The sequence below is a fragment of the Podarcis vaucheri genome (assembly GCF_965113315.1).
Source record: "Podarcis vaucheri genome assembly, chromosome: 4".
Taxonomy (NCBI): Eukaryota; Metazoa; Chordata; class Lepidosauria; order Squamata; family Lacertidae; genus Podarcis; species Podarcis vaucheri.
The window spans coordinates 54041292-54064448 of NC_138762.1; the positions used below are offsets into that span (position 1 = coordinate 54041292).

Genomic DNA, 23157 nt, shown 5'->3' on the forward strand with positions numbered 1-23157 from the left:
TTTCCCTGCAACATATTTCTGAGGTATCCCTTTCTGTTCTTGCTTTCTCACTTACATGCTTGTAACATATCACTCGAGGCTATGATTGGAAGCCCTTCTCCAGCGGTCTCCCACCACAAGAGACAGGCAAGTAGTGACTGAAGATACGGCCTTTTCCATCGTGTCACTCCAGCTTTGGAACTCTCTCCCTATAGGTTCTCACCTGGCACCATATCTACCAAATTCAAATCACCAGGTTACAATTTTTTCCTACCTAACCATTAATTTTCTGAATGGTAATTGATGCATTTGTACCCGCCGTTTTAGATGTGTTGCTGTGTTGTTTATCAAATATGAAGAAAACACATGTTAGAGAGCGGCCTGATACCAAGTCTGACCACTTATCTATCTAGCTCGGTATTGTCTAAACTCATTGGCGGTGGCTCTCCAAGGTTTCATGCAGAGAACATTTCCAGCCCTGTTTGGAGATGCCGCTGGGCTGCAGCTCTCCCCCCAAAATATGAGAATCTCCCAAAAAAAATCTGTTGAGCTGAGCAGGAACAAGATCCCAGAATAATAGCTTCTTCTGGTGGCTTTCTATTATAAGCAGATAGTGCTGAGCATTCTGTAAAATCAACATGTCATATATGCTTAGGAATTCCCTCTCCCCCATGTCAAGAATTTATAGCTGACTGCGTGCACTTAATATCAATTTAGATGGGAGTGGGAGATCATGTGCAGAAAAGGACAGCCAAAATGCTAATGGGAACAATTACCCTATGAAGAAAGGTTACTATATTAGGAGCTTTAAGACTTACCCCCCAAAAAAAGGTGAGAATGGGGCAGACATCATAGAAATGTAAACAATTATGCACCATCTGGGGAGAGTGAATAGAGAGAAGTTTTAATGCCTCTCTCATAGCACCAGAACCATCCAACATAGCTAAAGACAGGCAAAAAGAAGTACCATATTTTTTTGTGTATAACATGCCCTCGTGTATAAGACACCCTCTACTTTTGGGGATTCCAAATTAAGAAAATGGGGGAGAGTGCCTAGATTTGTTAAACATTTTGGGGGGAGGATTGCCAAGAATTGTTGAGCTTATTTTTGGGGGAATTGACCAGAGTTGTTGAAATTTTCTGGAGGGGGAGTTTTTGAGCAATTTTTTTGGGGGGGAATGCCGACAATCACTCACCCGATGGACAAACGCAAACAAATGCACATGTCGAAGAAGCCCAATTGCAGCAACGGCATCCAATCCGCAGCAGCCATTGCCGCATCCACCAATAACCCACCAAATAGGCGAAGCAGCAGCCAGTACACAGCAGCCATTGCTGCAGACACCATTCACCCGCCCAATCGCCACTGACAAGCTCCAGCTCATGGCTGCAACCAATCGCACACCACCTGCCTCAGCACTATCCATGTATAAGACGACCCCCCCCCCATTTTAAACATTCTTTTAAAGTAAAAAAAAAACCTCGTCTTACACACAGAAAAGTACAGTACTTCTTAACAAAGCAGCACTTAGTAGGAATGCTGACTGCACTACCACAAGACATAGCGATGGCTGCCAATTTGAATGACTTTAAAGAGGATCAGACAGATTCATGAAGGATGAGGCTCTCAGTGGATAATAATGGTTATATGTGCTTCCAGAATCAGAGGCAGCATGTTTATATCCCGCTCATCTGCAGGTTTCCCTTACACATCTGGCTGGCCTACATAAGCCCCTGTTCTGCTCTAACAGGCCTCTTGTTCTCACCACATTTTTCACTATTGTTTTTTCTGATTGCGACTCTTCAGCAATTATTGGGTGAAGAATGTTGGGGAGTGAGTATTGATTTAGAAATGGTGCAACCATTTGGATATTGATGAGAATAACCACAAATAGCCACAGGGAAGGTAGATACAAATATGAAATATGACATGTTTTCTAAAGATACTTATCAACTGGGTTTATTGTATTTTATCTGCTGTAAGCTGACAAAAGGAAAATGTGGATTTAAAAATTTTCAAATGAATAAAGCAGTTTGGAGTGCCAAGCTGCACAGTGCTCAAAGCTCTACAGAAGCTTGTGGGGAAATTGGCTATTTGGGAAAGCAATTCTGTAGCCCATGTTATTGCCTCAGTAGCTTTAGGGACTTTACACAGAAGGGGAGAGGGGTACAGCTTTTCTTTCTGCCAGGAATACCCAAGTTCATGGGGATCAGGGTGGAGGAAAGCCTAGTTGTTGTTGCTTTTCAATTATATTTGTGGGAACTATAGAGAGAAAAAGAGACAGCCACAGAGGGAAGCTGGCAATATAAAAAAAACATCAAAAACAAGCCCATAATGCTGCTTGCTACTAACATGCCAGTCAGTCCTTGAATTGTGTTAGCCCAGTCAGTGGTAGAATTCTACGTCTGAAATTGTAAATTTGAATGTTGTATGAATCACACACAGTCCTGAGTGGTGCTTTTGAACCAAGAGGGTGGGATATAATTGTTTTAATAAATCAAATAAACAAACATTTAATATATGCTACTCACTTCCAATTATGTATTTTTGCAATCAGGGTAAAGTGCAAACAACTGATTTCCTAAACTGAAGGATCACAATCAGAAATATTTTTCCCACTTTTTCCTATGAGGCTTGTCTGATGTTGCTGGGTAACTATCAAAGGAAACTTCAAAGCCCAGATCATTTTCCTTCACTTTAGAACACAAATTCAGTATAGCTCAATCCAAAACAATCTTACTTGGATCCTTTTAAACCCAGTTTATTCTGCTCACAAAAGATATATATTTTCAAAACATGTTCCATCTGTTTGGGGATTTTAGCATCTGTGGTGCTGAATATAGAGAAGAGGGAAAAGTTTCTGGAATTTCTAGTTTCTCAAGGCAATAAAGGTTGTGATTCTAAAAATGTTCAGGTTCTTAATACTTGCTAGAATTGAGCCCCACAATAATAATTTGTGGTCATTAGAACTATAATTTGTGAGGATCACTGGAAATATTTTAGGTTATCAGTAAATATGGGCAAGCACCAATGCACTATTTTAGTTGAAAAAATTGCTGATAAGGTTCCAGGGGTTCTGTGGGACATAGTTCGAATACCAACAATTAGGAAAAGAAAAAGATCCCAAATGTTAAATAATAGTTTGATTGTGTGCCATTTTCACTTTGGAAAACACATAACTTGATATTCAATCAGGATTATTCAAGAATAGTGACCTTTAACTTCAAATGTAAATACTTTCTGGAAATTGTTCATCATGAACATATTGCTGATAGTGCAAAGGAAATTCACATTTGAGTTAGCTGCAAAAACTCTGGCTTAACCTTGCAGTCATCCTTAATTAAAGTGGGATTTTCTTCAGTGTTACAGGTCACATGGACTTGAGCACTTACATAAACAGAGCAAGCCCTTTAGCTTGCACTACAATTCAACTGCTTCCATGAATTAGAATGACAGCACTGTGGCTCTGTCTTATGTCGGCTTTTTGACATATTAAATGCCTTAAACTATTTGTGAGCATAGCGAATCAATATTTATTCCAGCAATTCCGAGGTATTATATCAATGTAATGATGGACTTGTTCATTCATAGTGTATGCATACCAATGCAGGATGAATGAAGAATGTCAGATAGAATGCTAAGAAACTACTTGAATTATAAGGTAAAGAAACGCTTCCAGCTCTAAGTTGTCAGTTTAAAATATGGTCCATATGAGAGCAATTGTCAGAATATACTCATAAAATCATCACACAGTTGGAAGGGACCCCAATGGGCATCTAAGTTCAGCACCCTGCAATGCAGGAATCACAGCTAAAGAGTTCCTGACAGATGGCCATCCAAACTCTGCTTTAAAACCTCCATTGAAGAAGAGTCCACCACCCTTTGAGGTAGTCCAGTCCTGCTCTTGCAGTCAGAAAGTTCTTCCTAAAGTTTAGTTGGAATCACCTTTTTTGGAATTTGAATGCATTGGTTTGGCTCCTACCTTCTGGAGCAGCAGGAAACAAGCTTGCTCCATCTTCCATGTGACAGCCCTTCAGATATGTGAAGATGGCTATCATATCTCCTCTCAGTCTCCTCTTTTCACACCAAGCACACCTAACTCCCTCAACCATTCCTCAAAAGGCTTGGTTTCCAGACCCTTGATCGTCTTGGTTAGGGTTGCCAGACAGAAAATTTGTTGACCTTTTTCGCAAAATCTTGGGGGGAAATGACATTTCTGAGCTATTTTTAAAAAAAATTGCCCTAAACGACACTGCCAACATGGGTTGTGATTTATGCGATTGGGTTTCAATGATTTCTGACAGCTTCCAACGGCCAATTGCCAGGTAGGTCCAGGAAATTCTGGACGTATGGCAACCCTAATCTTGGTTGCCCTCCTCTGCACACATTCCAGTTTGTCAATATCCTCCTTATAAATGGTAGTGTCCAGAGCTGGACACAGGACTCCAGGTGTGGTCTGACTAAAGGAGAATGGAGCAGTCCTGTTACTTTCCAGTATACTTCTGAAGAAATAAAATTGTAGTACTGGACCATACAAGCCTTCACCTACCTGGTGCCCTGCAAATGATTTGAGGAAAAACTCCCACCAGCCCCTGCCAGCTGTTGCAGGGCATCAGGTTGGATGAGGCTGTGCTCTACAGTTATTAGCCTGAGGATAACTAGTGGTTGCATTAATCTGTTGTGTCAATTTCTCCTGTGGAGATAATTTTCTAACCCCTAATATTCCCCTCTCTGCCTCTGGTGTCTAGTAGGAAGGTGAGAAAAGCATTTTTGTGTCATTTCTTTAAGGTCCCCATCAGTGATGTCCAATATCATTTAACTGAAAGTCTAAGCGGATAAGTTTACTTTTTTATTGCAAACTTGTTTCTAGAATGTTTGCATGTCTTTGCAGTTCCTTACCAAATGACAACAGAGGAGCCGTTTTTGGAGCAATATTAACAGAAACAGTCATTCTGGTTGGTTAAGGCCAAAAATATTGCTGTTTGATTAAGAGCTGAGGATTCATTTTCTCCATGTTGGAAAAGCCTATTCTGAACCTTACAACCAGAGGTTCCAATACTTTTTGTACGGGCAGAAGAGAGCTGAAATCAATACCAATGCCTTATAAAAAAAAATTAAACCCTTTTGTCACTTTCTTGTTTCAATCTGTGGCTTTTGTTCAGTTAATTATGGGTGCCTATTGTGCTCTCTGAAGATTAGATCTTTTTCTTCTACATTTAAGTACTTCAAGCTAATTTATTTTTATTTCATGCCATCAGCTGCTTTTTCCAGCTTGCAAGAAGTTCATTGCTTTCCCCCTTATCAAATCTAAGGCCTTGTGCAGTCAAGCATCCATCAAGCACAAAAAGCAGAGTTTCCTTGCAAGAGCAGTGTCTCTCAGGGAGGGGGGATTTGGTTTTCACAGGCTCAGTTCATTTCTTTTCCTCTATACTCAGGGCAATAACATTAACAGAGTTAAACAGAGAAGAAAACAAAAATGCAAAATTTGCCTATGCAGAAATGACATAAGGAAACCTGAAAAGCTGCTCTTTGCCCTGCCAAAGCTAAATTATTGCCAAGGCCAATGTAATTGTGTAACATCTGAATTAATACTGCACACAATTTAATATGAATAATAAAAGAATGTTTAATGGCAAATACTTTGCAATACTGTAGCATTTCCTGCCCTGGTGCCATTCAGATGTTTTGACTAAAATTGCTATCATCCCTTACTATTGTCCTTTCTGGTTGGGGTTCGTGAGAGCTGTAGTCCACAATATTTTATTTATTTTATTTTATTTTATTTTATTTTATTTTTAAACCCGGCCTCCCCAGCCAAGGGGGCGGCTAACATCAGGTATAAAAACAATTGATTAAAATACAACTTAAAAACAAGGTTAAAATGCTACTTAAAATGCAGCCTCATTTCAGTGGAAGCCCAGATCAAAAACTGTTTGGGGGAGAAAACGTCAAATCTTCACCAAGGCCAACTATCCAGACTGGTCCTACGTGGGCCAGAAAAGCCAGGGAGGTCCCCAAATAGGGGTTCCATCACAGAAGGAAAAGGAATAACTGGAGGGAACGTGATTAGGAATGCTGTTTTATAGTACAGACAGCACTTAACTCCCCTGAAATATTATTATCATTGATGTGCTCAAAATGGAGTTGTTTCTCCTTCAATTATTTTTTGAAAAATTGTTTTACAGAAAAATTGAGTCACCACATATTATTTCAGGAACTGAAAAATCTGCCCTTTCCAAGGAAAAATATGAATATGGTAGGTGGCAGTGTGCATAAAAATGCAAACATTAGTGAAAACAACATTTAAAATGCATTCTATTGAAGGGAAACTACTTGCAAAAATGTGTGTATAAAGAGAAATGTGCAATAAAATGCAGATAAATGTTTCTGAGGGCGGTTTTTATTGCAAACTAATGTGGAAATGTGATGAACTTTAAAAAAAATGGGGGGGAAGTAACTGAGGGAAACAAAGACAAATTTGTCCATCTATCTGGGACCTTTTACATGCAAATTTTTGCTTATCATTAGGCTATGTTGCTTTCCCTAATAAGAGAAATACCTTTTGTGAAACACCAATATGCACTGGAGAACTGGAAAACGGATAAAATCCAGAGATGTTGGAGGACTTGCCATCCTTACAGGACTGTGAAAGCTGAGTCCTGAGGAAGGATCACAACCCACAAGCACAGAGTAGTATACCTCCATTATTAGATACCAGTAATATTTCCTTACAGAAACACCAGAGATGCATATCCTGGATCAAGAAACACTTGAAATAACCAAATATCTGTTTGTGAGGCAGGAAGATTTCATTTTTTCCTCACCCCTTCAACTGTTCAGTTTTTTCGGGCAATGTGGGTCCTGTGAAAGAGATACATATCATACTATCCCTTGTGTACATTATCCTATGCAGTCTATAGGAGCACTTCTGCCTCAGGTTCAGAAATGTTTTGAATCAAAGGGCCTTGTCACACTTGTTTTTTTCCATCAACAAAATTGGTCCCCGTGCTAAACCTCATTACGCCCTAATGCCTCCTCATGCTCTCTTCCAAATGGCTGGCTTTTATTGTCTGGATAACTGGAAGATAATAAAAAATCCTGACAGCAATATTACACTTGTCAAATCCCTCACCTACCGTGACAGCAGACAGGCATTTGGAGGAGACATTAATGCCATTACATCAACACAATTAATTCTGTTCACTGACTAAAACCTTGCACTCAGGAGAGAGAGAAAAAAGCATTAGCCTAATATCTTTATCTGTCTGACAAAGCTCAAATTAGTGCACTGCCAGGGAGGTGAACTTCATGTCAACATACAATTAACATAAAGAGAGCAGGCTTTTTGCAACAATGCGTTTTTGTTGCCATAGTGGTATGGGAGTAACAATACCTGTGTATGAACTCTGACACTAACCTCCTATGACGGCTTTGTCAACTCATGTCACTTCTCTGAAACTCAGTTTCCACTTGTCTTGCTACTGAATTGTCCTTCAACAGCCTGGCATTAGAAGTTGTTAACTTCCACGGCTAGGCATGCATACCTCAGGAGGGAAAGAGATCTTTAATCTCCTAGCCCTCAGTCTCTGGGGCTTAACATTATTATCATCATTGAATTATTAATCACCTTCTACTCCAGTGTTTCAAGGCAATTTACACATAAGATTATCTAACAAGAGTTAAAAACTCACCAAAAAAATCAAATACTGTACACACCAATTCAGCAACAGCAATCAATATTTAGAAACAGTTTCCTACAAATGTGTCAACCCGCCCAGGCCCACGAAAGGCAACTCTTCAGCTGTTGCTTGTATTTCAAAATCATTTGTTCTCCCTATTATCTCTAGGACAAAACCTGTGTGTTACTGATCAACTGTTTTACTCATTCTGAAGCTACTTGTAAAAAGACAGATACTATCCAGTCTACAAATGCTGACCCAGCAAAGTATCAAAGCATTTTTATTTATTTAATAGCACAAGCAATCCCTTTGAAACTAAATAGATGAGACCTATAGAGAAACTTAAAGGTTAGGAAAGTACCCTTAAAACTTTGGGATCAGTTGCTTCAGAGATCTCAGAAATTTCCTCAGTGTGGATGGTGAACACAAGTCTTGCCACTTTGTTAGTAGGCTAGATTGATTTCTGTCAGAATATATTTATTTATTTATTCATTCATACAAATGTTTATACATTCAATGTGGTGGCCATTTAATGCTGTACTATTTTAAATTAAAATGTCAAGATAAATTGTTGTCATTACACACAGCAGAATTACAAAATACACTGCCACAAGTGTGAGAGTACAAGAAGGTACATCGTCTTAAAACTGGGGGGGGGGGAGGGGGAGGTTGCTGAGAAATGATTAAGCTGCTTACCTTCTGAAGATGCTTTTTTAAAAAAAAACAACAACAAAAGACAACAACCATGCATCTAATTCTATAAATGCTCATTTTATTTAAATATTTTTACAAAATACTTAATATTTAAAAATCTATAAGGAGTGTACAGTATTAATAAACAATATCAATAACACAAAATGTAAAAGCAGTAAAATAGAAGTATAAATCTGTATAAAAACAAGTAAAAACAGTAATTCAGGGTCTAACTTTATGGGTCAGAGAAAGCCGGGGCAATACAGGCATTCATTCATTCACGCACACTTTATTACTACTGCTACCACATTTACACGAGTGGGGATTTGAACTTTGATCTGCAGGGTCCTAAGTCCAGCACCAACTATCTTGATGAGAGAGGGGTACACATAGCCTGAGGCAAAGGACAAGATGGGGTCCCCTCCTCATTTCAATTACAGAAGCTGGCTGAACTGGCAGCTGAATCATACTCCAACAATGGTGACAAAATGGCACCCTCCTCTGCGTCTGAGGGCCAGGACAGGCCATACAGCTTGGTCCTCTAACAGCAGGAAATGGCCAGGGGGCCTTAGGAGAGACAGCCAAGGGGCTGCCACTGCTGCCCTCCAGCATCTGCCACCTGAGACAGTTGCCTCACTTTGCCTAATATCAGGGCCTGGCCTCTATGCATACCTGTATGTGAAAATAAGTGAGTTGGGCCTACAGTAAGTGGCATAAAGGTTGAAGGGCTGGGCATTTATTTGCTCTGTTAATTGACTTTTCATTGCTTTGTTTCCATCACTAACAAACCTTTTTGACCTTGGCAGTGTCTGCAAGCATCTGGTGTGTTAAGCCAAAAGACTGTGCCGAGAAAAGGAATTTTATTAACCTAAGGGAGACTAAGGAGGAGACAGTATATATGGAGGCCCTGGCATGAGGCCATAGCAATACCCTTTTCTTCAAAGCTGTTTCTCTGAAACAAAAACCAGCTCACATTTCTGTTTTTCCCCTTGAAGGCAGAAGCACTCCCCCTCTGAGTAGCAACTTATTCCAACAGCGTTCAAATTAATTGCTTCAGTTGGAATGATAACTGAACAATAGCTAGCTTCTACCCAACAGCTACAGTTTCTGGAAGAGTGAATGCAAAACCCCTTGGGCGACTCGAAAAAGGTCCAACATACAGAGCATTACATACACAGACTTCTCTCTCTTTGGTATCTCAAGAAGGGCAACTTCAGTTTATTTATTTGAAAAATGTGGTCAGAACAGCAGGGCAAGGAAAGAGAAGAGTCTTAGGGTTTTAAAAAAGGATGTTCAAGGTTACAAATAGAATCATTCCCATCTCAACAGGATATTACATTGGCCAAAACAAGGATAGACTATATATTATTTATCTTCTGTTAAGAGATGTTGTACTACAAGCAAATCTCTTTGGTCACAGATGAGGTGCGAACACTTTCTCTGAGCAGGACCTCCCCCTCATAGAAGTTACCTCTATCTGATGTCCTGCACTCCCTTCCTTCTTCCTCAGCCCCACATACCACAGTTCCCAGGAAAGTTCCAGAACTTTGAAAGGACTGAACGAGTTACCAGAGAGAATGGGGCACCAAAGTTATCCTCCACCAATCCCCTTCTGCAGAATGATCTCTGGTTCCAACCCTTTGTGGATGGGCATTGTGTATATAACATTTCATCCTCATTCACGATGTCATATATTAGCCCTCCCCAGACCAGTGCTGTTCAGATTTTTATTTTTTTTATTACTACAGCTCCCATAAACTCTGGCCAATGGTCAGGGATGATGGTACCTGGATGGCAGCAAGATGGGGAAGACGGTTATGCACACTATTCTGTATGGCAACTGCAACAAAATTAGGAATTTATTTACCACTGTTTCCTTCAAGAGTGTTCACTTGCTCATCCTGAATTATTATGATCTCGGCATGAAATAATAACCAATCGCAACAGTTTTAAACTTTGTAAACCAGCAACATTTGGGGAGCTGGCTATGTCACCCTAGAAATCTTTTCTGAAGCACTGAACTTTCAGATATCTGTTGGAGTTTAGCTGTACCTCGTCCTATGCTTGCCTGTATATATGTGTAAATAAACTATATAGATATCACAACAACTCCTTAAGTCTCTTTTTGGCTTCGCTCCAAGAAAACAGAACCCAGATACATGTAACATCCCTGAAGTTCTCACCACTTGAAGAACTGGAATTTGTGAAACAATTTATTATCTTTTTAAAATGTTCTTTAGTCAATAATTCACGTAGGAAATATTTATCAATGGGTGGTTTCACAAATTCAATAAATAAAATAATCAGTAATAAAGTTCCAGTGATAAAGTTGAATCAGCACATCTGACTGCAAGACCCCCAATTACTGCTAGGCCCAACTGATTAACATGCCTTGTGTGGGTGGCCCAGAGGGATGATAAGACATGCTTGCTAGTACTACTTCTGTGAGGCAACTTTCTATCTAATCTGAACTCCATGCCTCCTTTGCCTCTCCAGCAATATATTCTTCCAACCAACTAGTTCCTTTAATATAGCAGCAGCTTCTTCACACAGACCTTGATCAAATACAAAATATAAGCTTGGAACAATCTTGGGCAAGATTCTTAGTCCAAGAGCTATCAGAAAGTAAGAAACTGAAATCCAGCTTCTTACTGTATTCAAAATATCGATTAAAAAAACAACAACTATGGGCTATCCCAGTCAGAAGTAACCAGTATGAGGTCCTCCAGATGTTGTTGGCATCCAGTTGTCATTAGTGCTGCCAGCATAGGCAATGGTCAGGGATGATGGGAGTTACACTCTGGCAATTTCCGGAGGGTACTAGGTTGGATAACATCATCTCAAATAGTGTAATGGAGAAACCAACGCTAATAGCAGAGGTCGCTGGAGAACCTGGTTTGTTACCTGAATAATGACTGGACAGAAATACTACGTGCGCTTGACTCCAGGCTGCCCTGGTTAGAGCAACGCATAAAAGAATCCTGCTTCAGGCATAGCTTGGTGTAAGGATAAATTTGGTTTGTAAAACTCACAGTGCACAGTCAGACACATCTGTTAGAGTATGTTTGCTCTCTTGCCAAGATAGTAAACAATCGAACGTAGATAAAATTTGTGCAGCTTTACAAGACAAAAAGTCTTGCCGGTTTCATAACAGGGTGCAAAACGTATGTTTAGCCCGCCAAGGTTTTAAAAACTGTCTATAAAATTGTTGGTGTGCAGTCTCCATATTTTCACCTGAATTGTCAGTGTGTATTCCAATTCACCAGTCAATTCATATTTTTCCTTAGATATCTAAAAGAGAGTACAAAACATCTGTCCTGCTCACAGAAGAACATCTGAAGTGTTCATGCCTTGAGGAACATTTACATGGCCAGATGGAGGTTATCAGGCATCTCTGCTCATGGCTCCCTGAGCAGCAGGAGCTGAGCTCTACTGTCCTGCCACCACCTGTTGAAGACATTTGTCTTCCAACAAGCCTTCTAACTGAAGACTTATGCATCATATACAGTGGTGCCTCGCAAGACGAAATTAATTCGTTCCGCAAGTTTTTTCTTCTTGCGAGTTTTTCGTCTTGCGAAGCACGGTTTCCCATAGGAATGCATTGAAAATCAATCAATGCGTTCCTATGGAGACCGTCCGGGGACAGAGGGGAAGCGCTGCTCTGTCCCCTCTTTTGAAGCAAGGGGCTGCGGGGAGAAGATAGCTTCTCCCCGCCGCCCCTTGCTTCAAAAGAGGTCTGGGGACAGCGGGGAAGAAGCGCTGCGCTTCCCGCTGTCCCCGGACCTGGGGCTGCGGGGAGAAGATCGCTTCTCCCCGCCGCCCCTTGCTTCAAAAGAGGTCCGGGGTGCGGGGGCAAGCTTCGTTTTGTGAAGCAAGCCCATAGGGAAATTCGTCTTGCGAGGCAACTCGAAAACAAAAAAACCTTTCGTTTTGCGAGTTTTTCGTCTCGCGAGGCGTTCGTCTTGCGGGGCACCACTGTATCTGTATTGGACTTGAATTTACTTCATATATGTAGTGCTTATTTACGTAATTATTTATTGAATTTATATACTGCCCTATACCCGGGGGGGGGGAGTGGGTCTCAGGGCGGTTCACAGAATAAAATCAAGATATAAAACCACAAAATACATAATAAAAATAAAAACAACAACCCAATAGCCCCCTCCCCCCCCAAAAAACCTGCATTTTAAAAGGGCATAGGATGTCAATCAGATCAACCAAAGGCCTAGTTTAAAAGGAACATTTTTGCCTGGTGTCTAAAGGTGTATATAAAGGCACCAGGTGAACTTCCCTGGGGAGAGCATTCCACAGATGGGGAGCCACTGCAGAGAAGGCCCATTCTTGTATTGCCACCCTCCGGACCACTCAAGGAGGTGGCACATTTTAAACTGTGGATATATATATATATATATATATATATATATATATATATATATATATGCTTTCGTAGATTTTCACGGGTATAGGAATGCAGGTTTTGGTGTCTTCGGGTGTCTTCCCGTGTAAGAGTCGGGGTGTCTGTGCGACGTTTCGACGAGGTCTCACTCGTCATCTTCAGGCTGGTGCTTTCGGCTTCTTGTTACTGGAACAGAGCAGAGTCTGGTGTTTGAGTTCCTATAAATACTGTTGAGGGGTGTGGTGTATAGCCTCCAACGTTCTGGGCAGAGAGGAAGTTCCTAGATTAGTGTGCCTTTTCTTCTTTTGTTCCTTAATTACTTGAGGGATATCTTGGGTGATTTCATGAGTGATATTCTGAATATCACTGGGTGGGTCATTAATTACTTGAGGGATATCTTGGGTGATTTCATGAGTGATATTCTGAATATCACTGGGTGGGTCATTAAGTGTAGATTAGTTGCTAAAGCTCTCGTGTCTTGACCTCTTGAGCTTGTGAAGAGTTTTTCTGAGAAGATGGCTGTGCTGCATTTAGTTGTGCTCTGGCTTGGCTTCGTGTATAGGGGCGAGCTATGGTTTTGTGCCTTGTGCCAGCCAGATCTGTGTAGGGATTGCAGGGGGGTGCAGCATCCGGAGGTGCCACTATAGTTTGGTTGCTGGATGGAGTCTGTAATATGTCTGTGGAGAGGGTCTGGGTTTGGGTCTGGTGTGGTTGATTGGTGACGGCGTTCTGTGTGCCTCTGGTTCTGGTGTCGGTTTTTGTGGGGAGGGCTAATTTCCAGATGTCTGGCAGGCGGGACGTGTCGTCACGCTTGTTCATGTTGTGAGGGTGTTTCTCTATCTCGATGGCTTCCATGATTATTCTCTTGTGGTGATGTTCCATGTTAAAGAGCAATTTGGAATCTGCAAAATTAATTTCGTGTCCTGTTTCTTTCATGTGTTGGAAAAGAGAGGAAGTTTTTTCTTCTTTTTTGACGGCATTCTTGTGTTCTGCGATACGTGCATTTATTCGTCTGTTTGTTTGTCCAATGTACGTGGCTGGGCAGACTTTGCAGGGTATTTCATAGACCCCTTGGTTTTCCAGCTGGATTTTGTCTTTTGGGTTTCTGAGGATATTTGCTATTTTTTGGTTGGTGCAGAAGGCTGTTTTGATATTGTGTTTATGGAGGATTTTGCTGATTTTGTCTGTAGTGCCCTTGATATAAGGAAGGAGGGCCATGCCATTGTTTTCTTCTGTGTCTTGGTTTTTGGGGGGTGTTTCTTTTTGGATTAGCTTCGTAACCCTGTTTTTCTGGTATCCATTGGCGATTAACACATTTGAGAGATTCTGTAACTCAGTTGTCAAGTGGTCTTTGTCAGCCAGGCGTTTGGTTCTGGAGATGAGAGTCTTGGCTACGGAGTTTATTTGTGCAGGGTGGTGGTGTGATTGTGCATGTAAGTAGCGGTTGGTGTGTGTTTTTTTCCGGTAGATAGTGTGTCCTAGGGAGCCATCAGGTTTTTTGTAGATTAGGACGTCAAGAAAGGGGAGTTGGTTGTTGTCTTCTATTTCCATAGTGAATTGTATTTTGGGGTGTAGGCTGTTGAGATGTGTGAGGAAGCTATCTAGTTTTTCTTTCCCGTGTGGCCAAATTACAAAGGTGTCGTCAACATATCTGAGCCAAAGTTTGGGTTTGTGTTCTGACTTGTCTAAAGCATTGGTTTCAAAGTGTTCCATGTACAGATTTGCGATGACCGGTGAGAGGGGTGATCCCATGGGTGCTCCTTCTATCTGTTTGTATCTTTGTCCATTGTGGATGAAGTACGTGTTGGTTAGGCAGTGGTTGGTCAGGTCCAGGATGTATTTGGGGGGGTTGTATTTGTTTTGAATGGCTGTCAAGGCTTCATTAATGGGCACTTGAGTGAAGAGAGATACAACATCGAAGCTCACAAGTAGGTCATCGGGATGTAGGTATTGTTTCTTTATTGTTTCTATGAACTGGAAGGAGTTAGTAACGTGTGAAGCGATGGATTCTGCATAGGGCTGAAGTTGCTTAGCGAGAAATTTAGCGAGATTTTGTAGAGGTGAGCCTATGGAGCTGACTATTGGTCTGAGTGGTGTTCCTTCTTTGTGTATCTTGGGGAGACCGTAGAGTTTGGGGCATCTGGATGATTTTTCTCTGGGGATGATTCTTAGCTGGATTTCTTCACTGATAGGAGAGGCTTTTATTTTGGATTTGGTGGTTTTTTCCAGATAGGTGGTGGGATCTGTTTTTATAGGTTGGTAGGTAGGGTCTTGGAGTAGATTTGATAGTTTTGCTTGGTAGTCCGATGTGTTCATCACAACAGTGGCGTTGCCTTTGTCTGCTGGGAGAATGATTATGTTGTTGTCTTTCCTCAGGTTGGTGAGTGCTTTCTGTTCTTCTTTGTGTAAATTGCTTCTGGGTGGTTTGCTGGAGCAGAGGATGTTGGTGACTTCAAGTCTGATTTTATTGGCTTCATCTGGGTCGATTTTGGTCAGGCTAGCTTCGACTCCGCATATGATGTTTTCCGTGGGGATGCGTCTCGGGGCGACTGCAAAGTTGAAACCTTTGGAGAGTACTTTGGTTTCAGTTGGGGTGAGGATCCTGTTTGATATGTTATGTACTGTTTGTTTCATGGGTTGTTGTGGAGGGTGGCTGGGCTTCTGGCGTTTTTCTAGTTTGTAGAGTTTGTTGGTGTGTCTGTCTGTCTTATGTGAGGTCTCAGTTTCAGCTCTCCAGACGGCTAGTTGTTTGCATTTGTCCCAGAGTGCAGGGTGGATTTTGTTGCATAGTTTGAGGTGAAGAGTGAGCAGATCTTTGTTGGTTTGGTTTAGTAGGTATCTTTTCTTATGTATTTCGTTTCTGATTAGGGATAGTTCAGTTCGTTTCAGGATCCTTTCGGTAGCTGGGGTTTTAGAGTGGAATTTAAGTTGGAAGCATGTGGGAGTTAAGTTGTTGTCTCGGCAGTTGCGTAGGAACAGGAGATCACATAAGATGGTGGCTCTTCGGATTTCTAGTTTCTCGTAGGTTCTTGTCAGCTGGAAGGTTTCCTCCCCGTAGAGGTGAGATATTTGCTTTCGTAGATTTTCACGGGTATAGGAATGCAGGTTTTGGTGTCTTCGGGTGTCTTCCCGTGTAAGAGTCGGGGTGTCTGTGCGACGTTTCGACGAGGTCTCACTCATCATCTTCAGGCTGGTGCTTTCGGCTTCTTGTTACTGGAACAGAGCAGAGTCTGGTGTTTGAGTTCCTATAAATACTGTTGAGGGGTGTGGTGTATAGCCTCCAACGTTCTGGGCAGAGAGGAAGTTCCTAGATTAGTGTGCCTTTTCTTCTTTTGTTCCTTAATTACTTGAGGGATATCTTGGGTGATTTCATGAGTGATATTCTGAATATCACTGGGTGGGTCATTAATTACTTGAGGGATATCTTGGGTGATTTCATGAGTGATATTCTGAATATCACTGGGTGGGTCATTAAGTGTAGATTAGTTGCTAAAGCTCTCGTGTCTTGACCTCTTGAGCTTGTGAAGAGTTTTTCTGAGAAGATGGCTGTGCTGCATTTAGTTGTGCTCTGGCTTGGCTTCGTGTATAGGGGCGAGCTATGGTTTTGTGCCTTGTGCCAGCCAGATCTGTGTAGGGATTGCAGGGGGGTGCAGCATCCGGAGGTGCCACTATAGTTTGGTTGCTGGATGGAGTCTGTAATATGTCTGTGGAGAGGGTCTGGGTTTGGGTCTGGTGTGGTTGATTGGTGACGGCGTTCTGTGTGCCTCTGGTTCTGGTGTCGGTTTTTGTGGGGAGGGCTAATTTCCAGATGTCTGGCAGGCGGGACGTGTCGTCACGCTTGTTCATGTTGTGAGGGTGTTTCTCTATCTCGATGGCTTCCATGATTATTCTCTTGTGGTGATGTTCCATGTTAAAGAGCAATTTGGAATCTGCAAAATTAATTTCGTGTCCTGTTTCTTTCATGTGTTGGAAAAGAGAGGAAGTTTTTTCTTCTTTTTTGACGGCATTCTTGTGTTCTGCGATACGTGCATTTATTCGTCTGTTTGTTTGTCCAATGTACGTGGCTGGGCAGACTTTGCAGGGTATTTCATAGACCCCTTGGTTTTCCAGCTGGATTTTGTCTTTTGGGTTTCTGAGGATATTTGCTATTTTTTGGTTGGTGCATATATATACAGATATATATGAGATATATATATATATGAGATATATACAGTGGTATCTCAGGTTAAGAACTTAATTCGTTCCAGAGGTCCATTCTTAACCTGAAACTGTTCTTAACCTGAGGTACCACTTTAGCTAATGGGGCCTCCCGCTGTTGCCGCCGCACAATTTCTGTTCTCATCCTGAAGCAAAGAGGTACTATTTCTGGGTTAGTGGAGTCTGTAACCTAAAGCGTCTGTAACCCAAGGTACCACTGTACTGTGTTTTTATATATTTTCATTGACATTACTAACAGCCCAAAAGTGCAGTGGCAGGATATTATATCATACCATATACAAAGCAAACAATGAATAAATAATAAGAAAAGGAAATGGTAATACACCAGTATGAATTGAGAGATCTGTATTTGCCAAGCTGGTGTGGATGGTGAATATTGACAATCTAGGTCCAAAGCATAAGAAATAACATCCCACCAGATGACACAGAAATGTTTTGGATCCTCCACCCTCCCACCTTGGAAACTCATAGTTGATGTGTATTTCCCCCACAATAGCCAAATTCCGTACGTTCTTATACCACACAAACAAATGCAGGTTTTTCAAGGTTTTGAATTGCTGGGCTATTGAAATCCTAGCTGCAGCTTACATCCATGTCAAAAGATCTCCAAAGCAACAAGCTTTCATGTTACCCATCCACATATTCAATAACGACAGTTATGGGGAAGCCTGAACCAGGTGATTTAATTATTTTTTTATATTTCTTAGCACATTTGGTATACTATACTATATTTTTGTAAGGGGAAAAAGTTGACGACAGAACAGCATGGGAGGGATGACGGAGCTGTGAGTGGAGGGGTGTTGGCAAGAGGCCAAGGGGGTTGGTGGGGCTGGCAGACAGACAGGGGTAGTGAGCAACGCATGCAGGGCTAGAAGCGTATGGTGTGTGTGTGTGTGTGTGTGTGTGAAATTGTTTACATGTGTGAAAATGTTTTAGCTGTTTTTACGCAATCAATTCTTCTGTGTGTGTTTTTACTGCTTCGTTTCATAAAGGAAATGAATACAGTTGTACCTTGGTTGGCTTGCGAGTCAAACGTTTTGGCTCCCGAACGCTGCAAACCTGGGAGTGAGTGTTCCCGTTTGCGAACGTTCTTTGGAACCCGAACATCTGACGTGGCTTACACAGCTTCCGATTGGCCGCAGGAGCTTCCTGCAGCCAATCAGAAGCCATGCCATGGTTTCAAAATGTTTTGGAAGTCAAATGGACTTCTGAGTTACCACTGTATATAAATAACTGGAGTTGTGGCCCTACAGATGTTGCTGCCCTAGAGCATTGCAGTCACAGTGGAGAACAGAGGACTAATTGGACAACTAGCCTGACCTGCTATAAGGCAGCTCACTACGTCCCTAAGAAGTCGGCTGCTTTAAACTGGTACTATTACATCAAACACGATTAGGCCATTTTGTGATTAGTGATTAAAAGACTAGAAAGGCGCTCCACTCCTAAAGGAGGTATTAGAGAGTTAATTAAAAGTTTTAATCTTCCTCAAATTAAAAGCAAATCTAAATTCATCCCTTAAAATTGCTTTTTCCTGATTGAATGACGCAAAATTCAAATGCAACCTAGAAAGATCATTGTTCTATATCTATCTGTATTCCGTTCCAGCGGCAAATACAAATAAGCAGAAAAGGCCTCTCGGTTTTAATTTAATTTTGATCTAAACCCAAATAGCACTGTGCTTACATTTTACCAAAAAAAAATCAATCAATCAAGGTTTTACACATTTTTCTTAAGGAAGGACTGCCCCCTTCTGGCCACACAACAGAAATGTTCCCAATTAATCATACTGACAAGTGTCATCAAATCTTTCTTTCTACGTGAAATTACTACGCAGCAATAAATCTATGAAATCAGAAAATTCTTGAACTACAGGGTTGTAAATTTTACAACCACAAGTATGTTTGGCATCGAAATTCACATTTAATGCTTTGACCAATGTAAATATGTTCTACACATTTTCCAGCATTCCAAAAATAACATTAGCTCTTATCTTATTAACTTGGTGTCTTAGCTTGGGTGCGCAGGCTGCCACCAGGGACCATATGTCTATTTGATGCCAGTTACCTATATTTGATTACCAACTTTGCCATAAATTTCATGCAACATCAATCAACATAAAATTGCATAAAGGCATCAAAACCTCAACTTCTTCAGTGGCTTAAAATTGCAGAGGTCTCCTTGATCCATTACAGCGCATGGCTCTCCTCCAACCATCACTAGGCTGTCCAGTGGTGTTATTTTATCATTACAGGATCTGTGCTTATTCCTTGCTCCTTTATTATTTTTTGTAAAGGATTTCCCCTCTAGTGGCCTTCATTGTAACGGATGCAGTGGGCAGGAAGCACCTATCTAGCTTTATTATGCATTCTTACTTATGAGAGTTGCTTCATTCAAGTCAACCGAAAGACACATACAAAACACCACAGTGTGGTTATAATTGCATTTCATTATCTTGAAGATTTTGTTTAGTGTTTGAATAACTTGGTGAAACGCCCTGCAGAGCCAGGGAAGGACTCAAGGGAGTTCAGGAATGCAGGGATTCCAAAGAAAGATGCATCAGGTCTAACAATTTATTAAAGAAGGTTAAAACTTACAACAAAGGTCCAACAGTTCCCTCCTTGCCCCGATCACAGCATTCTGCAGAATGGACTCCACAGAAAGGAGATTACTTGTCTGCACTCAAGTAAAGATACACACAGTCACCTGGGAACACAGGTGGATGGTATTAATGATTACCTCCCCCTCTAGCTATGCCTGGGGCTACATCAAAGCATGTGAAATGCATATGAGCTCAGTGCTACAGCTGCTACCAGTTAGGTAGGGGTCATCTTGACCATCAATATGCCGCAAGCGAGGCTTCCAGACCAGCTTGCCTTTTCGGGTCAACACATTTGGCTGCTTGATCTATGCACTGTTACGCATGCAATTAACTTCATTGGGAAAAAAGAGTAGTGCAGAATTATTAAAAGCAGATAATAAAACAGCCAGGGCTGAGCAAGATCAGAAAACACTCCCATTGCTGCCACCCTTCAAAAAGAACAAATTAGCAGAAGAAATGTGTGACATTTGCACAAAATTGGCTGTTTGAGAGGCTTTTAGAGGCTCCAGTTATGACCGGACAATGATAATGAAGGACAATGACTGGGAAGAAAAATGCTACCAAACATTTCTGTAGACATCCAGGCCAGTAGAAAACCATTAGTCTGTTAATGTACAAAGATAACCTGCTGGCCTTGCTCTCTGATAAAATACTCAGGCCGATGGAGGGCAGCTTTTTTATCAGAGAGGGGCAAGAATCCGGCCCTCTGGGGTCACACAGTTCCTCAAGGGAGAATTCTGGGCTGTTGAGCAAATGTCTCATTTTCAACTGTCTCCATTTCTCTTTTCTAACCAGCAGTCCTGGTGGCATACAGAGCAATGATCCAGCCCTCAATACACAGAGGTCCTGGTTCAAACCCCATGGCACCTGGCATATAGTGTGTGCTTTAATTAAAACTGAGATTGTTTTATTTTTAAAAAACTATGTAGACCATTAAAATAGACAGTGGCACATATTAGCTCAGCAAACTTCACTGACACCAACTTGAATCAAATTGCATGTCCCTTCAGTAGCGGACAAGCAAGGAATCTGGAAATCCACTCCTTTCTGGGTGTACAGATGTAGCATGGCATCCAGCTGGCTTACCTCTGGAAGGCTGCCGTTCAAAGACTCTGTTTAGAGCTGTGCATCTACACACACACACACACCATCATTTTTGTACCAACAGCTGCTCCCCTAGTGCTTAGATAGAAGTATCTGAGGATGTTCTTGAAATTGACTCAAGTTTCATGAAACAGATGTCAGATTATGCATCAGGTAGAACAGAGGAGATATCAGAAGGGCAGACTTGAACATCTACTGTGCAGACATTTAATTCGGGATTGGGAACAGAACGCTAGATGAACTGGGCCTCTGGTATGATCCAGTTCTTTCATTATTTTAACAGAAGAGTGAAAACTGGAAAGATAATTTTGTTATTAATGTGTTTTTGAAGTATTTGAAGAAAAGTGGCAGCTTTTAGACCAAAAATCTAAAAGCCAAAATATGCTAGGATTCCCTATTGTTTATCAAATGTCAGCCACAGCACCTGTGAACCAAGGGAAGTGCCTGTATAAACATCAGGATTACTGTGATGGACCAGGTGCAAGTTACTGGATTACACTTACCTTGTAACCTCTTCTCACTAATACTTCCCGCTGTTAAATCAAATTCGTCCTTGTATGGTTGGTTGATTTATAAATCAATGTTTGGTGCAATTATATTAGCCAAAATCCATGCCGATGGTGAACAATACACGGCGAATTTCAAAGGAGGTATTTCACCAAAATGAGATTAGTTCAATGGAAGTTGAAAAAGAGTGGCTTGTATCCAATGCAGTGCTAAGTAAACATCCTACCAAGACAAGGATTCCCACTTGCACTATTGGACTTCTCTTCTTCTCCCCCTTGCATACCCTGCCCCCTCCCCTAATCTGCTCCAGAGAGTTAAGAGGAATCCCAAAACAAATTTAGGAGCACACAGGTAAAGTCCCATTGCACAAGTGGAAATCCCACAAAACCCAGTTGCCCTTGAAATATGTTGTGGACAATTACCTTTTGTTAATCGGATAGCAACAGCCAATTCAATATTTTGAATTGCTTGCTACCAGTTAACAGATAAAAGTGCAGATGTGTTGTGGTGCTTGCCCAGAGAACTGCCCAGAATCTGTAAGCCCAGATAGGCAGTCTATCTTCCTGGAGACAATTCTATTGTCCTGTCAAGGAGTAAGGAGACTTTTACCATAGATCAGGTGCAAATGTGTGGCAAACTGATCAGCTGTATCCTCCGCACCATAGATGGAGGACCTGGAAATGGAAGAAAAGTAGCAGAATTGTTAAGCTGCTAATTTAATTGCTGGGGGGGGGGTCACTTTTCGCCACATGGTTCTCCAAGTGGCTTAAAATATAACGTGTACAAAATTCAGTAGGGAGGAGATGGGCCCACAGCACTGAAAGCACGGTTCCTTGATGGCATGAGTCATGCTTCTGGCCCATAGGGAACAACTAGTGATTTCTCCCCAATGATTTCAGTGATAGTCTTAGGGTGTGCTGGCAAGGTGGCCCTTAAAGGTATCCTGGGCCTTAGCTTTCAGGGCTAGTAGAAAAACATTGAACTTAGTTTGGTAGCAGATAGGAAGCCAGTGCAGGTTTTTTAACACCAGTGCCATGTGCTGGAGGTCAGTTCCCAGCACCAGTCTAGCCATAGTATTCTGCACTAATTGAAGCTTCCAGACCAGACCCAACGGCATCCCCCTCATAGGGCGCATTGCAATAATCCACCCTTGGGGTTACCTGCACGTGAACCACAGTGGTCAGGTTATCCCTATCCAGGAATGTCCAGAGCTGACAAAGCTAACAAAAGGCTCTCCTAGCAACAGAGGCCACCTGAGCTTCAAATGACAATGGTGGTTCAAGGAGTATTCCCATGCTATATCTCTTCTCCTTCGGAGGGAATGCAACCCCATTCCATTCAGCTAACTCTCCCAGAAGACCACCCACCCACAAAGCCGCCCAGGGTTCACACTCAAGCTTGTTAGGCTGAAAGGGGTCTCATGCCACAGCGGCCCTTAAGTGGGAAAACGAAGATGATTGATGAAGAAAAGGATGAAATAGGTGTCCATGCATACCCATAGCCTGTGCACCTCTCCTGTTTGTTCACAAGACTTAGAGAATTTCTGAATGTGCAAGCCTGCCCTGTTTTGGGGAAAGAGTGATGCGGGTGTACACTTTATGTTACCCAACATCCTCTTACAAAATAGATACAAGGACAGCACAGTTGAAACTTTGAGTCACAACTGACCGACAGTGCCAAATCAGGACCAGATCTGCAAGAAATTCAAGGTTCAGATAAGAGGACTTGTATTGTGCTACATATGTTGGGATCAAGAAACAGGTGTGTGTATTTGAAATGAGGGGATCTACTCAGCCAAAGTTAAGGCCTGCCTAAGTCTCATCAGTTTCAATAGGCGACCTAAACATGGGCTGGAACGTGCTTTCGGAATTTTAAGAATGCTTAGGCTTGCCTGGGTTGTGGTGATGTTCTTTCGTTAGCCAAAGGCAACAGTCTATACTGAAAGAGACCAGGATAGCCACACGCAGCCATGACAACGCTA

The 23157-nt window shown here is 41.7% G+C and overlaps 1 long non-coding RNA gene across 1 annotated transcript; it reads right to left on the reverse strand.

The window, feature by feature from the left end:
- Positions 1-19522: 19522 nt before the first annotated feature.
- LOC309531405 lies at positions 19523-22091 on the reverse strand. Its single transcript, XR_014219301.1, has 2 exons — positions 21815-22091; positions 19523-21477 (listed from the first exon to the last, which is right to left on the reverse strand). It is a non-coding gene; the product is annotated as an uncharacterized lncRNA (long non-coding RNA).
- Between the last annotated feature and the right edge of the window lie 1066 nt (positions 22092-23157).